Source organism: Pongo abelii, chromosome 10 (genome assembly GCF_028885655.2).
Source record: "Pongo abelii isolate AG06213 chromosome 10, NHGRI_mPonAbe1-v2.0_pri, whole genome shotgun sequence".
NCBI classification, from domain to species: Eukaryota; Metazoa; Chordata; class Mammalia; order Primates; family Hominidae; genus Pongo; species Pongo abelii.
Genome location: NC_071995.2, coordinates 39803814 through 39820693, shown reverse-complemented (window position 1 = coordinate 39820693; position 16880 = coordinate 39803814). Strand labels below are relative to the sequence as shown.

At 37.1% G+C, this 16880-nt stretch overlaps 1 protein-coding gene across 10 annotated transcripts in view; it reads left to right on the top strand.

Moving 5' to 3' along the window:
* YAF2 (YY1 associated factor 2) overlaps positions 1-16880 on the top strand; it is a 76797-nt gene that overhangs the window by 2179 nt on the left and 57738 nt on the right. For 4 of the 10 annotated variants that reach the window (XR_002917095.2, XR_010135752.1, XR_010135753.1 and 1 more), the window contains exon 3: positions 381-765. The exons of 5 other annotated variants lie outside the window; for them this stretch is intronic. The gene's annotated coding sequence lies outside the window, so the exon portion shown is untranslated. Of the gene's footprint in view, positions 1-380; positions 766-16880 lie in introns of those variants that run through there. One more of the 10 variants, XM_054527144.2, reaches the window with a different exon arrangement.

Sequence of the window (16880 nt, the reverse complement as noted above, 5' to 3'; positions counted from 1 at the left end):
ACTTATGCTAAATTTAAGGGATTACAACAGAACATTCCAAAAAGAAAAAAAGTATTTGCTAAAATGATTGTGGTTACTATTTTTGGACCCGTGATTTGTGATTTAAGTATTTTGAAAAGCAGAGTATCTTCTTGGCTGTGTAAGGTTGGAGTTGGTTTAGATTATATTTGTATATCTGTGTTAGTACTTCGTGCCTTTTAAAATGCTCAATAAGCAATTTTTAGAAAATTTGTTTTTTGGAGGCAGGAACATTAAAGTGGAGACAATTATAATCTTGATCTCTGGTACTATATATTACTGCTTTTTGTTGTTCCCTCTCTATTTTCTTGTAGCCATTAGAAAAATACTGAAACTAGAAGAGCCTATATGTTTATTTGCAGGGACAGCAAGGAAGGGGGGAAGCTGGTGTCCTACTCCACAGCCAGTCTTGGGGTTAGAGGAACCCTGAGAAATAGAGTAGGTGGTGGCAGCTCAGAAGAGAAGAAACAGGCCGAATACCTGGCACCTGGAAGAAGAAGGAATATAGTACACAGGGGAGTTGGCCCAGGACAGAGAAGTGGGCCTAGTTTAAAAGAGGCTTGAGGCCCACATGGGGGCCCCTGACATTTTTTTTTTTTTACCGGTACATCTGAGCTCTTGTAGATCCAATTTTTAGTGGTGGAAACATTACTTGAGGAGGACTCAGAGAAGCATTGTCATTTGGATTGAAACTGAAGAGGCTCTGGGCAACTCACCAGAAATCTAAGGGACACTGTGTTCCTGAAAGTAAGTGTTCTACACCACGACCCTCTCAGCTTCTTCCTTCCTCTCTCTGAATTGTCTCTTCTCTTTTGATTTTGGCTCTAAGTTAAACCTAAGAGCTCTAATTTCTCTGTTATCTGTTATTTTCCTAGTGGTTTCTGAAATTCAGGGTAGAATCTGTGTTTGTATAGAACAGTGTGGAACAGGGTATTGTTAATAGAGAAGATATTGATTGCATCACAGAATATTAATATTTTTCCTCTCTGGTAATGTTAGAAAAACAAGATTAAAGGACTACAGAATGCTGTTGGAGAAGCAGAAGTTTCAGTAGTTGGAAGGAATAATTCTCTATAATTGACTTATTAATTAACAGGGTAATTTCCAGAGTAAGGTTGGCAAGTACTAAAGCCGAGACTGGATAGCTGCAGAGCAGAAGGATGCAGTTTGCTAATGATTTGTTTGTGTGACCCACAGATGGGATTTGAATCCTTTGGGTCAGACTGACCTTTGAACTGATTCTGCCTCATTGCCAAATGTTAGGCCAAGTCTAAGCCATTCTAGACATTTGAAAAACTTTTTTCTTTTTAAACCTGCAGAGAAGATTGAGTCCTTGTTCTACCTTTAAAGTCTTTTTTTTTTCTTTTTTCTTTTTTGAGATAAGATCTCATTCTGTTGCCCAGGCTGGGTTGCAGTGGCATCATCCAGGCTCACTGTAGCCTCGAACTCCCAGGTTCAAGGGATCCTCCCACCTCAGCCTCCCAAGTAGCTGGAACTACAGATGCACACCACCATGTGTGGCTAATTTTCTTATTTTTTGTAGAGATGGGGGATCTCTATGTTGCCTAGGATAGTCTCAAACTTCTGAGCTCAAGGGATCCTCCCACCTTGGCCTCCCAAAGAACTGGGATTATAGGAATGAGCCACCATTCTGGCCCCTTTAAAGTCTTTATTGACAATATAATTTTTTTTCTTTAAATAATATTAAGCTGAAATTCTTTATGCAACAGAACCCCATTTCCTTTGGCTATATCCATCGTAGGTCATGTCTTTCTAGAGAACGAAGTTACATTCATGGCATGTATTTCAGAATAAAATGATTTGTTGTAGCTTCAGTTCCTCAAGTTTTAATTTTATTTTAGATTTTGGGGTACACGTGCGTGTTTGTTACTTGGGTATATTGCAGAGTGGTGGGATTGGGCTTCCAGTGTACCCATTACCCAAATAGTGAACGTTATACCCAACAGGTAATTTTTCAGCCCCTCACTCCAAAATTTTTTACATTGTGCTTTTGTGAGAGAAACAGTAGTAAATGTCAAACTGACAGGAGATTTTTTAAAAGGAAACAAAATGCCACAGTGACAAATTATTTTCAAGACGCTGCACAGTCTTTATATCTGAAGTTTCTTTTCTTTCTTTTCTTTCTTTTTTTTTTTTTTTTTTTGAGGCAGAATTTGAGACAGAGTCTTGCTCTGTTGCCCAGGCTGGAGTGCAGTGGCGTGACCTCGGCTCACTGCAACTTCCACCTCCCAGGTTCAAGCAATTCTCATGCCTCAGCCTCTGTGGTAGCTGGGATTACAGGTGCCCACCACCACGCCAGGCTAATTTTTGTATTTTTAGTAGAGATGGGGTTTCACTATGCTGGCCAGGCTGGTCTCAAACTCCTGACCTCAGGTGATCCATCTGCGTCGGCTTCCCAAAGTGCTGGAATTACAGGAGTGAGACACCGTGCCTATCTGAAGTTTCTTATAAGGCAGGAAATGTCCCAAATATAAATGCAAGAAACTGTAGGAAGTTAAGGATCATTCTTGGCTGGCCCAGTGGCCCACACCTGTAAGCCCAGCACCTTGGGAGGCTGAGACAGGAGGATTTCTTGAGGCCAGGAGTTTGAGACCAACCTGGGCAACACAGTGAGATCTCATCTCTACTAAAAATAAAAAAAATTAGCTGGGTGTGGTGGTGCATGCCTGTGGTCCCAGCTACTCAGGAGGCTGAGGTGGGAGGATCCCTTGAGCCCTGGAGTTCGAGGTTGCAGTGAACTGTGATCATACCACTGCGCTCCAGCCTGGGCAACAGAGTGAGACCTTGTCTCAAAAAAACAAAATTCTGAATCATCAGAGAAAATGAAATATTAAATATTAAGGATAGTCTGTATGAGGGTGATAATCAATGTGTGATGATTAAATTAAGACTGGTGTCTTACTGGTACTTCATCTAGTAGTGGACAGTTACTTAATATTGCTTAATTCAGATAGCAAATATTTAGAAATGAAAATGATAGAATTATTGGTTTGGGTTTCAAACTGTGGTCTAAATGATTCATACCAGGCTTTCAAATGTAACAGGTAATGTTACATTTTCTTAGAGGATATAATAACAGTCCTTTAGGTTTCTCATAGGTGTTATTTTAGAGAGCTATGAAAAAGATTTCACATAGTAGAAAGAGTGCTAGATGTTATACTAGTATGATTTTGGTAACCTGGGTTCATATCTCATATCAACCATTTCAATATTCAGCATTCAGCAAATGTTTATTGAGCATCTTATTTAAGGCCTGAGTTGGATACTAGACATACAGTGGTGAACAAAATGGATTTTTTTGTTTCTTTAAAATTTTACGGTTTTGCAAATCAGAACCACTTTAACTGTACCAACCTCTATATGTGAGGTTTAGTGTTAGTAGATCTTTCCTTTATGTGTAGGCTGAAGAGGTGGAACTTCTTCATTAAAAATATATGTTGTTTATAACTGAACACAGTATTATTATTATGGTTAGGTAAAAAGAGTGAGTTATTTCAGCTTCTGTTAAAAGTAAGCTGTAAAATCCACATTCTGAAAGAAGCTTAAACCAACTATCATCTGGTAGAAGTCTTTTCAGCATCGTTGTTTTCTTGTCATACTTGCTTTATGTCTTCATATTTGAGGTTTGGCACTGATTCTCCTAGACTTTTGGTGTAGGAATGGGAGAAAAAAATTGAGGACCATCTACATAAGTCCTTTTTAAAGAAATACATGGTTCCTGAGCCTCCTCCTGTCTGTTTGAGGAGCCTTTCTGCAACCATTTAGTTGTTCAGAGACTCCTTATTCTAGGAGATTTCTTACTTGTTTGTTTTTTGTCCTGTAAGAGGACTCACACTGGTTAATTGTATACGGGTAAATTTTACAAGTGATTATTAGTGTTTGTATAGTCTGGATATCAGAGTGGTTTTCAAAGTGTAGTCTGAGGGACACTGAGAGTCCCTGAGATCTTTTTAGTTGAAGCTTTCTATGAGGTTAACACTGTTTTTATAATAATTTGAAGATGTTATTTGCCTTTTTCATTGTGATGGTGCAGAGGCAGTGACGGGTAAAACTGCCAGCACCTTAGCATGAATCAAAGCAGTGGCACCAAATTGCTATCTTCATTGTAATATTCACCACCGTGTACATGCATGCAGTAAGAATAATGTCAGTTTGAATTAAGAATATCCTTGAAGCAGCAAAATTTACTAATTTTATTACATCTCATATTTTTTAAAATATTCTGTCTGACAAAATGGGAACTACACATAAAGCACTTCTACTGTATACCAAAGTATAGTGGTTAAGGGAAAGCACGTGTGTAGTTTGTCTTGCAAGCAGAGCTAGTCTTTTTGTCATAGAGCATCATTTTTACTTGAAAGACTACCTGAAATACCATAGTTATTCAGACTTGGATATTTAGCATATATTTTCTTGAAAATGAATATATTCAAAAAATATATCACTTCAAGGAAAACACTTGATACTATATGTTGCCAGTGATAATCATTCAAGTGAAAATTAGAATTTTTGAAAATTTGAAGCAACAATGAGCTTTAGAGTTTCTGTGTATAAAGACTTTTCTGAGAAGATTAGTGGTGGTATCAATGAATATAATTTCTGATATTTCACTATGAAATGTGTCAGCGTTTGGAAGATACGCATGACTCAGCAAACAAATGGTTTCTAGTTACCGATGTATGATTTTACAAAACTGTAATGGGTAATCCATTCGAAGTACAAAATACCAACAGATTCTAAGGGAACACTGAAAACTTCATTGATGTGGTTTCAGATTTCACATTGCAACTAACTTTTGAGAAACAACTGTGTTTTTATGTAGTATCAAAGAATAACACCTATAGTTATCTGAAAATGCTATTAAACTACTTACCTCTTTTCAACTGTATATCTGTGAGAGTCCAGATTTTCTTAATATTTTTGGACCAAAACAACGTATTGCAACAAATCGAATGCTGAGATAGATGTGACAATCCAGGTGTCTTCTACTAACCAGATGTTAGAGGTTTGCAAAAATATACAATGCCACTCTTCATACAAAATATCTTTGTTTTGGAAAATAATAAGTTTTTAAAATAAAAATATGTCATTTAATATGTGATGTATTTATTTTTTAAATGAACTAAGATATTTAGATTTTTATCAGTTTTTATTTCTAATATAGTAAACATCGATATATGATCCACATTAAGAAAAACAAAAAACAAAAACTCTTAAATTTTAAGAGTGTAAATGATCCTAAGACCAAAAAGTTTGTGAACTGCTGGTCTAGAGTTTATTGGCTTGGGTTTCTACATGTAATGGCTTTACTTCAGCAGGTATTCTTTTTATTTCCTTTATAGTGTGAGGCCTGATAACTAGTATCCTAGTTGTTTAACTCAGTGGCCCAATCTCACCCATCTGTTGATGTCGGCTCCAAAGTATTTGATGTTGTTGGCCCTTTTTAAATTGAAACTCTACTTCCTTGATGTCTCTAAGACTCCTTTTTCATAGATTTCTATGTATATCTCTGAAACCCATTTCTGCCTCCCCAAACCTGGCATCTGTATATTCTTTACTTTGTATGTGGCATAAACTCCTTTCTGGAACCTCAGCTAGAAACCATCATTGTCTCAGCTTTGATTCTAATTTGTAGTCATCCTTCATGTCCTTTCTCTGGATTGTCTCTTAAATCTATCCTTTTTCCTTTTATGTAGTTACAGTTCAGAAGCCCATATCACTTCTGTCATGAACTATTGGACAAATTGGTCTCTCCTTTGGAATGCTACTAACATCTTCATTATCTTTTCTGAAACCTATCTGATTATGTTGGTCCCTGTATATTTAAAAAAAAAATTGAGTCCTATTAGTGGCTGCTGAATAAAGGCTGAGATCATTAGGATAGTGTTCAAGGCCATAATGATAATCCATCTCTAAACTACCTTCCTAGCTTCATTTCCTGCTGCTTATCCCAATCCTGTGCTGTGTCAGCACTGAATTATTTTTATCATACGGTACTTCTTTCTTTCTTTCTCTCTTTCTCTCTCTGTCTCTCTCTCTCTCTCTCCTTTCTTTTCTTTCTTTTCTTTCTTGACGGAGTCTTGCTCTGTCGCCAGGCTGGAGTGCAGTAGCGCGATCTTGGCTCGCTGCAATCTCCGCCTCCCAGATTCAAGCGATTCTCCTGCCTCAGCCTCCTGAGTAGCTGGGATTACAGGCATGCGCCACCATACCCAGCTAATCTTTGTGTTTTTAGTAGAGACAGGGTTTCACCATGTTGGCCAGGATGGTTTCCACCTCCTGACCTCGTGATCCGCCTGCCTCAGCCTCCCAAAATACTGTGATTACAGGCGTGAGCCACCATATGGTACTTTTCAAAGAAGCCCTCTAGGATTACCGTCCCTCCACCTCTTGGTATCATATTGATTCTATGTATGTAGAGTCAGTCATGCACTCCATAATGACATTTTGGTCAGTGGGGAACCACATATACAGTCCCATAAAATGATACTATATTTTTACTCTACTTTTTCTATGTTTAGTTATGTTTAGATACAAATACTTACCATGGTGTTACAATTACCTGAAACATTCAGTATAGTAACATCCTGTACACCCCTAGCTTCAGAGCAATAGGCTCTACCATATAGCCTAGGTATGTAGTAGGCTGTACCATCTAGGTTTGTATAAGTACATTCTGTGATGTTCCCACAATGAAATCACCTAATGATGCATTTTTCAGAACATATCCCTGTCATTAAATGATGCATGGCTGTATGTATATGTAATTATTCCTGGAGAATAACTATATTGTAGTATAATTGTCTAGACACTTATCTGCCCTACAGGGCAGAGACCGTCTTATTCACTTTGATATTCCCAGAAGCTAATAAAATACCTGAAGTATTGTAGATATTTAAATGTTTTCAATTAATGTTTCTTCAAATTTGACAATTACTATTTGACACCTGATGTTGCTTTTCCAATAATTTTGAACACTATTTGTAAAAGTATTATCAGACTATTTTGTCTCTAAGTTGTAGGTATAAATCGTTTTAGCATTATTTATTTATTTATTTTCTGAGACAGGGTTTCACTCTGTTGCCCAGGGTGGAGTGCAGTGGTGTGGATATAGCTTACTGCAGCCTCAACCTCCCAGGTTGAAGTGGTGCCCTCACCTTAGCCTCCCAAGTAGCTGGGACTACAAGGGTGTGCTACTATGTCTGGCTAATTTTTAAATTTTTGGTAGAGAGGGGGTGTCAAACTCCTGGGCCAAAGCAGTCCTCTCACCTTGGCCTCCAAAATGTTGGGATTACAGGCATGAACCACTGCACCCAACTGTATTAGCATTATTTCAAGGATGATATTGTACATGAACACCTTAGCATTTTTAAGGAACAGCTTTGGCAAGTTGTATAATATTGTTATGATCTCATTTGTGGCCACTTATTAGGTCTCATTTTTCAGATTGTTGAAATTTATATGATACAGCTAAAAACAAAGTATTTCTTGACTAAAACCAATAAAGTCATGAAAGTGTACAGCGTATTAAGAAATATATTGTATATTCCATTGCTACAAGGAGAATAAAATACCTAGGAATACAACTTACAAGGGATGTGAAGGACCTCTTCAAGGAGAACTACAAACCACTGCTCAAGGAAATAAGAGAGGACACAAACAAATGGAAAAACATTCCATGCTCATGGATAGGAAGAATCAATATTGTGAAAATGGCCATACTTCCCAAAGTAATTTATAGATTCAATGCTATCCCCATCAAGCTACCATTGACTTTCTTCACAGAATTAGAAAAACTAATATAAATTTCATATGGAACCAAAAAAGAGCCTGTATACCCAAAACAATCCTAAGGAAAAAGAACAAAGCTGGAGGCATCATGCTACGTGACTTCAAACTATACCACAAGTCTACAGTAACCAAAACAGCATGGTACTGGTACCAAAACAGATATATAGACCAATAGAACAGAACAGAGTCCTCAGAAATAACACCATGCATCTACAACCATCTAATCTTCGACAAACCTGACAAAAACAAACACTAGGGAAAGGATTCCCTATTTAATAAATGGTGTTGGGAAAACTGGCTAGCCATATGCAGAAAACTGAAACTGGATCCCTTCCTTACACTTTACACAAAATTAACTCAAGGTGGATTAAAGACTTTAACATAAGACCTAAAACCGTAAATACCCTGGAAGAAAACCTAGGCAATACTATTCAGGACATAGGCATGGGCAAAGACTTTATGACTAAAACACCAAAAGCAGTGGCAGCAAAAGCCAAAATTGACAAATGAGATCTAATTGAACTAAAGAGCTTCTGCACAGCAAAAGAAACTATCATCAGAGTGAACAGGCAACCTACAGAAATGGAGAACATTTTTGCCATCTGTCCATCTGACAAAGGGCTAATATCCAGAATATACAAAGAACTTAAATTTACAAGAAAAAAAAAGCCAACACCATCAAAAAGTGGGCGAAGGATATGAACAGACACTTCCCAAAAGAAGACATTTATGCAGCCAACAAACATGAAAAACTCATCACTGGTCATTAGAGAAATGCACATCAAACCACAATGAGATACCATCTCACGCCAGTTAGAATGGCAATCATTAAAAAGTCTGGAAACAGCAGATGCTGGAGAGGATGTAGAGAAATAGGAACGCTTTTACACTGTTGGTGGGAGTGTAAATTAGTTCAACCATTGTGGAAGACAGTGTGGTGATTCCTCAGGGATCTAGAACCAGAAATACCATTTAACCGAGCAGTCTCATTACTGGGTATATACCCAAAGGATTATAAATCATTCTACTGTAAAGACACATGCACACGTATGTTTATTGCAGCACTATTCACAAAAGCAAAGACTTGGAACCAACCCAAATGCCCATCAATGATAGACTGGATAAAGAAAATGTGGCACATATACACCATGGAATACTATGCAGCTGTAAAAAGGATGAGTTCATGTCCTTTGCAGGGACATGGATGAAGCTGGAAACCATCATTCTCAGCAAACTAACACAGGATCAGAAAACCAAACACCACGTATTCTCACTCATAACTGGGAGTTGAACAATGGGAACACATGGACACAGGGAGGGGAACATCACACGTGGGAGCCTGTCTCGGGGTCGGGGGCTAGAGGAGGGATAGCATTAGGAGAATTGCCTAATGTAGATGACGGGTTGATGGATACAGCAAACCACTATGGCACGTGTATACCTATGTAACAAACCTGGAGGTTCTGCACATGTATCCCAGAATTTAAAGTATAATAAAAAAAGAAATATATTGTATTCTTCACCTAAATTGTTAGTTTTCTGTTGAATGATTTTTAAAGTTAAGGTAGTTGACATCAAGGGCCTATTAGAAACTAAAATATATTATAAATACATGCTTACTGGGAAACATATGCAATGAATTATGCTAGGACTTAGAATTGTGGATGAAACCCAATTCTAGCCTTTAAGGGTTTGAATTCTAGCACAGAAGATAGGTAATATTTGCTAGTGAGTAAATACAAGGAGTTGAGAATGGATTTTCCAACATAGTTCTAGTTTTTGGAGAAGTCTGTGCTTATATGAAATTAGTTACTGTTGTGGCCATTATTATTTATTTATTTATTTTACTTTAACTTCTGGGATACATGTGCAGAACGTGAAGATTTGTTACATAGATATACATGTGCCATGGTGGTTTGCTCCACCCATCAACTCATCATCTAGGTTTTAAGCCCCTCATGCATTAGGTATTTGTCCTAATGCTCTCCCTCCCTTTGCCCCCCACCCCGCAACAGGCCCCAGTGTGTGATGTTCCCCTCCCTGTGTCCATGTGTTCTCATTGTTCAACTCCCACCTATGAGCGAGAACATGCCATGTTTGGTTTTCTGTTCCTGTGTTAGTTTGCTGAGAATGATGGTTTCCAGCTTCATCCATGTCCCTGTGAGGGACACGAACTCATCCTTTTTTATGGCCGCATGTGGCCATTATTAATAAAGCACTTTTGTTGGCGCGAGGTGGCTCACACCTGTAATCCCAGCACTTTTACAGGCTGAGGCAGGAGGATTGCTTGAGCCTAGGAGTTCAAGACTAGCCTGGGCAATATAGCGAGACCCTGTCTGTAAAAATAAATAAATAAATATAAATAAAGCACTTTTGGTAAAATGTGCTTTAACATCATGGCCAATCTCCAGTTTGATTGATTACTGTCTCCCCTAAGAAATTTCACCCAAATTATGTTATTTGAAACAGCTGGCACTTCATTGCTGGGTAAAGCCTTTTCTTTATCTTTTTGTTTGTATATGTGTGTGTGTGTGTGTGTGTGTGTGTGTGTGTGTTTTAAAGAAACCTCTGTTTTTAAGATGATAGTTATATAATTGCTGTAAAATTTCAGTAGACTGAAACTTCCTACATAGTATGCTGGCCCTATATGTAACTTTGAAGGAAAGAGGAATAAGCAAAGAAACCTTTTACCCAACTATGATAGTTTTATAAACCTCCTTCAAACAACTCGGGTGTCAATCTGGGCTCTAATGCTAATTCCGTGACTGGATTTCTACCTTCTTCACCAGTCGCATAGAGTTGTTTGATGAGCAAATGGAAGTGTATATAGGAAAACATTCTGAGCACAGTAAAGCACTGCACGAGTGGCAGATAATGAAAGACACAGCTTTTTACTGAGTTTCCAACACCAGAAACTACCAATGGTAACAAAAAAAAAAAAAAAAAGAATTTGGCAGCAATAAATTATAAGCCACCATTTATTCCTTAACAGTAATGGCCACTACTTACAGAGCACTTACTGTGTGTCAGCCACTGTGATAATGGCTTTACCATTTAATCTTCTCAACAATGAGAATTAAAACCATTTAATCTTCTCAACAATGCTTTTGAAAGAAAAGGGAAAAAAAAAAAAACCCTGAATATCATGCTGGCCATCATTGCCAATATAACCAATAAAATAGGTAACTTATGAAACAGACACTAAATAATGTAACCCTAGTATAAAATTTTTTATTTACAAAATAGATGATTCCTGGGATGATTTTTCAAGTATTGAATATATATAAATTTAACAATCCTGCCCTTTTATGTAAGTGCACTTGTATAGTGCTTTACTGTGTTCAGAGTGCTTTCCTATATATCCTTCTATTTGCTCATCAAACCGCCCCTATATGGCTGATGAGGAAGATGGTCTGCTAATCAAATAATTAATGTTAGAGCCTAGATTGATACCTGGGTTGTTGGATTACTGGTTGATCTTTTCACTCCTTTGTCTTTAATAAAGAGGTTTATAAAACCATCCCAGTTGAATGAAAGGTTTTTTTGCTTATTTCTCTTTCCTTCAAGGTTAGATGTAGGGCCAACATTGGTAGAAAGATTAACATTCTGTGGAATATCAAGTTTCCATTCAAGGATTTGGTGAAACCTTAGTGTTTTTTTCTTTAAGGTATGTTTTCCTTAAATCTTTATAGCTTGGAATAATTATTTAACTAATGTTTGTTGATCATTTGTTGAACACTTACAGTGTTCTGTTTATTGGCTTTCATGGTTGTTAAAACGGTACCTTTTGTTATATGAGCTGTGATTTATAATCAATGTTTTGAAAGATTCTGTATGTACTTCATTCCGCAATATTGTTTATTGTGGGAAATTATAGAATTACTGAGAATTTTAGAGCTAAAAGGAACCTTTGAAGTGTTTCTAGAGTGTTTAGTCACATCCTGAGCCAGACAAGTTTTTATTACTTGAAACCTTAATGATAGACAGATAAGAGCGTCTTCAGAGGGAAGATCTTGAGAGATTTTGAGTAGAGAGGCTTGTATTAAACTTTTGAAATGGGCTGAGACTACTATTGTTTTCAAAACCTTCTTGTTGGGATTTTCAGCTAAGTTTGGAGGATTCTTAATTGTGGAATTTGGGGAACTAGCATAATATTTAGCAATCTGCTGGGTGAGGTCTTTTCTATTTGTTGGAACTCATGGCTCTAGCCTCGTATCCTCTTGATAGGTAAGAAGACAGGCCGGAAGTATTGTGAGTTGGGTCAGTAGTTGATCAGTGTGAGATTTAGAAATCTGAATTTCCAGTCACTTAAAAAAAAATTTGTTTTAAGAGATAGAGTCTTGCTCTGTCACCCAGGCCGGAGTGCAGTGGTGCGATCATAGCTTACTATAACTTCAAACTCCTGGGCTCAAGCCTCAACCTCCCAAGGAGCTAGGACTACAGGCGTGCTCCATCACACCCAGGTAATTTTAAAATTTTTTGTGGAGATGAGGTCTTACTGTGTTGTCCAGCCTGGTCTCAAACTTTGCCTCAAGCACCCCTCCTGCCTCAGCCTTCCAAAGTATTGAGATTACAGGTGTGAGCCACAATGCCTAGCCTCCAGTCCCTTTTTATAACCTTGCTGTGGTAGCATTTAATTAAATTTGCTAGCAAGTAACTTCTTAAAGATTTCGTCTTATAATTTTCCCTATACCTAGATCTGGTGGTATACCTCTTGACACTTTCTAACATTAGACCTACTACTTGTAAATAATATAAGAACTTAAAAACAAGAACTAAATGTTAAAAATCTAGGCTAATAGTATGGTGAATAAAGAATAAAATGGCTGTCTTTTTTCCTATATTTACTAATATTTTTGAAGTACAAATGTTAACAAACTTCATTTTTATGTCTTTTATAACAACTTTTATTTTGCTGTATATCCTCACTTCTTTGATATCATAGTGTTTCTCAGGAGAAATACCAGTAAGTATTATTTCTCTCTTTTATTTGTGATACAAATATTAAGAATCACTAATAGTAATATAATCACTGATTATATGTGAATGTGTGAATGACTGGGTGTGTGTGTATGATGTAAAGTTTGTATAGCCCCCTGACAATTTTTAGACATATGAATTAAACCATTTCATCTTTACATGTTTTACAGTCTGATCAGGGTTCCTTTGCACAACCTACTTAACTTTTATAGAATATACTAGGGACAGTCAACCCAGAATGGCAGCAAGTAGATGATTTTTATGCCAGGGAGGTAGTTGCTCAGCAGGTAAAGCTCTTGGTGCATTCGTGGAGTAGGCAAAGTGATTTTGGTCTTCTTTCCTCTTAGTTCCGTCCATTTTTGCTGTTTATCTTTTGTCCCCCCACAGCCCAAAGTCTCTTCACTAATATTTATTTGTAGCCTACCTTCTAAAATGTTTTAATTGCTTCATTCTTTATTTACTTCACCAACAGTTCTTCCTTTACTAGAAAATCTTTTATGTTTTATGTAAGTCTGAATAAAGTAATTGTTCTAAATGCTAATGTAAAGAATCTGGGTGTGGGGGATGGAGTTTTAGTTTTTCTTTAAGATAATTCTTTTTCTCATGATTATAAAAGTATTATGTATACATTAAAGATTTAAGGAAGTATAAGGAGGAAGATAGTAATGATTATTTTCATATTATCATTCCGGTCAGAAGTTAGCTACTTCTAAAATGTTGTGTTTCCACTCTGTATTTTTGCATAGATATTAGCATTTAAAATTGAAACTTGAAGTATCTCTCATTGGAAGAATGGGAAAAAAGTAGACTTTTTCCCATTTTAGGGCCTTCTCATGACCCTTCTCACCTCATCTTGGTCCTCTAAGTTAGTCTCTGAGAAGTCCTCCAGTCTCTGAGAAGGCTCCAGTTTGTTTTGTCTTATTTAATTGAGCAGTTCTCAGTCTTATTTTACCAGGGAACTTTGTTTTTCAATTATAATATAGATCATGTGGAGATGTGTTGTTATGTAGGATGTTGCTATCAAAGTGTGGTCCACAGACCAGTGGCGTTAGCATCACCTGGGAGCTTGTTAGAAATGTACAATCTCAGGCCTCGTTGAGGACTTACTGAATCAGAACCTGCACTTTAACAGGATCTTTAGGTTATTTATATGCACATTAAAGTTTGAGAAACACTGCTCTATTTTTTCTGGATAAGATAATGAGGTGGACGGGGTCTGAGGTATTCATCCCACTTCGAGCTGCTTTTTCCAAAGAGCTTTTCCCTCACGTTTTTGTGTGTGCATGTGTGTGTGCAGGCAGGGTTGTATGTATGGGTGTGTGCCTGGGCATGCATATGTGTACAGGAATGTGGGTATGTGGGCATCTCTCTGTGTCTATATCTCTGGTCCCCCTTTGTGTTTAGCAGACACTTCTCTGAATGAGCTTAATGAACTCTCATATCCAAAAATGCTTTCTCTGTTATACCTCCTATCTCTTATCCCTGCTCCCAATATCTGTACACAGCTGTACATTCCTTCAACCATACAGCTCATCCAAAGCCATCTTTGGGAAGCCTCCTGTGAAAGAGCAGGCTTCAGGAAATAAGAGGGTAAAGAGGAGAGAGGTTTGCCTGTTATAATCAAGTAACAAGCTTTTTGGGGTAGACGAGACCTGGCTTTCCCTCAGGAGGGCCCAGTGGTTTCAAATTGTGTTGAGTGGATTCCTAAGGTTTCATGGAATTGGCTCAGTGGGAGCAAGCAAGTGGGGCTCTGTGGTGAACTTCATCCAGGTCATTTATGCCATTATATATTTTATTAGGATTTCTCTTAATTTTTATTTTATAAGGGTGTTTTGCAAAACATTTGTGGAAAATCACTGCCCTGTTTTACCACTCAAATTCTGTTCAGCACAGGCTAGGTTAATTGTGACTGGATTACCTACCCTCACATTTCAAAAAGAAGAGCTATTAGTGAGTTTTGTAGGGTGGCAAGAGAGAGTTGAAGCTTTCTTTCTTGAAAGCCCTTTCTCCCTCCCTCCTTCTCTGTATCTTTCCTTTTTTCCCCCACTCATCTTCTTAGACACATTTGTTCTTTTTAAGGACCAAGATTAGTAAGACTCAGAGCTACATAATCGACTGATTAAATTAGTAATGAGCATTATAATTTACAGATGAAACATACGTTAAATTCATAATGCTATCAAATTATACATTTTGATAACATTTAATAAGATTATTTTGGGAGCCAGTCATAATCCCAAAAGATAGGGTCCCGAATGCCATAATCTCGAATGTTGAAATCCTGAAAAATCAACATCCTTAAAGTCTAAAATCCTCCAAATCACAATCCTGAAAGGTCAAAATCCCAAAAATGTATTCTGGAAAAAATAATACATTTTTTAAAAGACACATACATTTTAAAAGGGGGATTTATTTGAGAAACAGATAAAAACAGAACAATTCATAGGCCACTACACAATAAAATAGGCAATAACATTTTTGCAAGCATAGACACTAAGGTATACTAACAACAGTCATGCAGATATAACAGTTACGAGCAGACAAACCATATTCATAAGTCAAAAAGGGAAATGTATACATGCATATCATCGTAGTTGGTAATTGTGTGCACCTAGCTTTATAACTGCAGTAATCTGAAATACCATGAAATACCTAAGCCTTGATGAGATCGATAATCATCTCTGTGTGTGTGTGTGTGTTTGTGTGTGTGTTTGTGTTTGTTTCCTAGTAGCCTGATGTAGACTGTTACATAAAAATTTGGACCTTACCAGTAAGTTCTAACGTCTAGAAAGTACTCTGGTAGTGTAATAGGAGTAAGCAGTATATATAGACTTAAGAATTAAGCCGGTAAAAGCAGAATTTTTTACTGTTTGCCATAGTTAAAGAGTACATCTGTTTTCAAGGTTGGGATTGTCTGAGCATGGTCATGGTCTTTTTTAGGCCACTGTGCCATTTTATATATTATGCTGTTTCTTCTGCCCTCTACTTCTCCATCCTCCACAATTTCATGGTCTTTATGATTGCTCAGGCTTCATCTCTGAAGGCTAAGCATTCCGTTGTCTCTAGGTCAGAGTGAATGCCCTCTCAATTACTCTTAAAGCATTCTATGCTAAAAGTGATGATATATTTACACAGTGTATTGAAAATATTTTGTATTTGTTTCTTTCCTTCCTGAGGGCTGTATCATTGGTCCCATTATCACGTTTCGGTTTAAATCCCCTCCTCGACATTTATATTCATGTGGTTTTTTGGTGGTAATTAAATATAAGTGATAAAATGAATTTAGCACATTTCTTAGTTAATAATAATGATAATTGTAATAATATTTTAAAAATTCTCAATGCCCATCACAGTGTCTTGTGTAGGTACTGATAATACTTAAATGAACTGCAAAAGCCCCTTTATTATATATCTGATTCTGTTGCTGCTTTAAACTACTTTCTACTTCTTGTTTTTTAAGGAATATTTATATAATTTCATAATTTTGTGAGTTAGATGGAATATGTTAGTGGATGTTAATTGTCTCCCCACCTATATTTATGGGTGTTAGCGCAACTGCTTTGCTAGTTGCAAAGCTGTATTATCAGAGTAAAAATGTATTTGTAAACTGTATGGGAACTAAAAATTAGGAATAAAACCATTTTCTTATAAAAAAAATTATACCTATTTTACTGGATAGAAGAACTTACGTCAATCTAAGCTACCTGCATGTTCAATTATCAGCAGTTTTTAAAATGTTTTCTTTTACCATCAATATAATGCATGATTGAAACCACAGCCGATAGATTTTATTCTCTCTTGTGTCATGCTTACTTTCTTGCTGAATCTGAGCTAGAGGCAGAGAAACCATTCTGATAGTCTAGGCAAGAGGCAGTAATCTCCTGAATAAGGGGAATGCCAGATGGGAGACAGAAATGAATGTATTATAGATGTGCTTAGGAGAGATCTGTAGAACTTGATGGTTGATTGGATATGGTTGTGGGAGGCAGGAAGTTGGGTTGTAGTGAAGGGGAGGTATCAAGGATGAATCTCAGGATTCTGACTTAAGCAGTTGAGTGAGTGGTGTTAGTTCT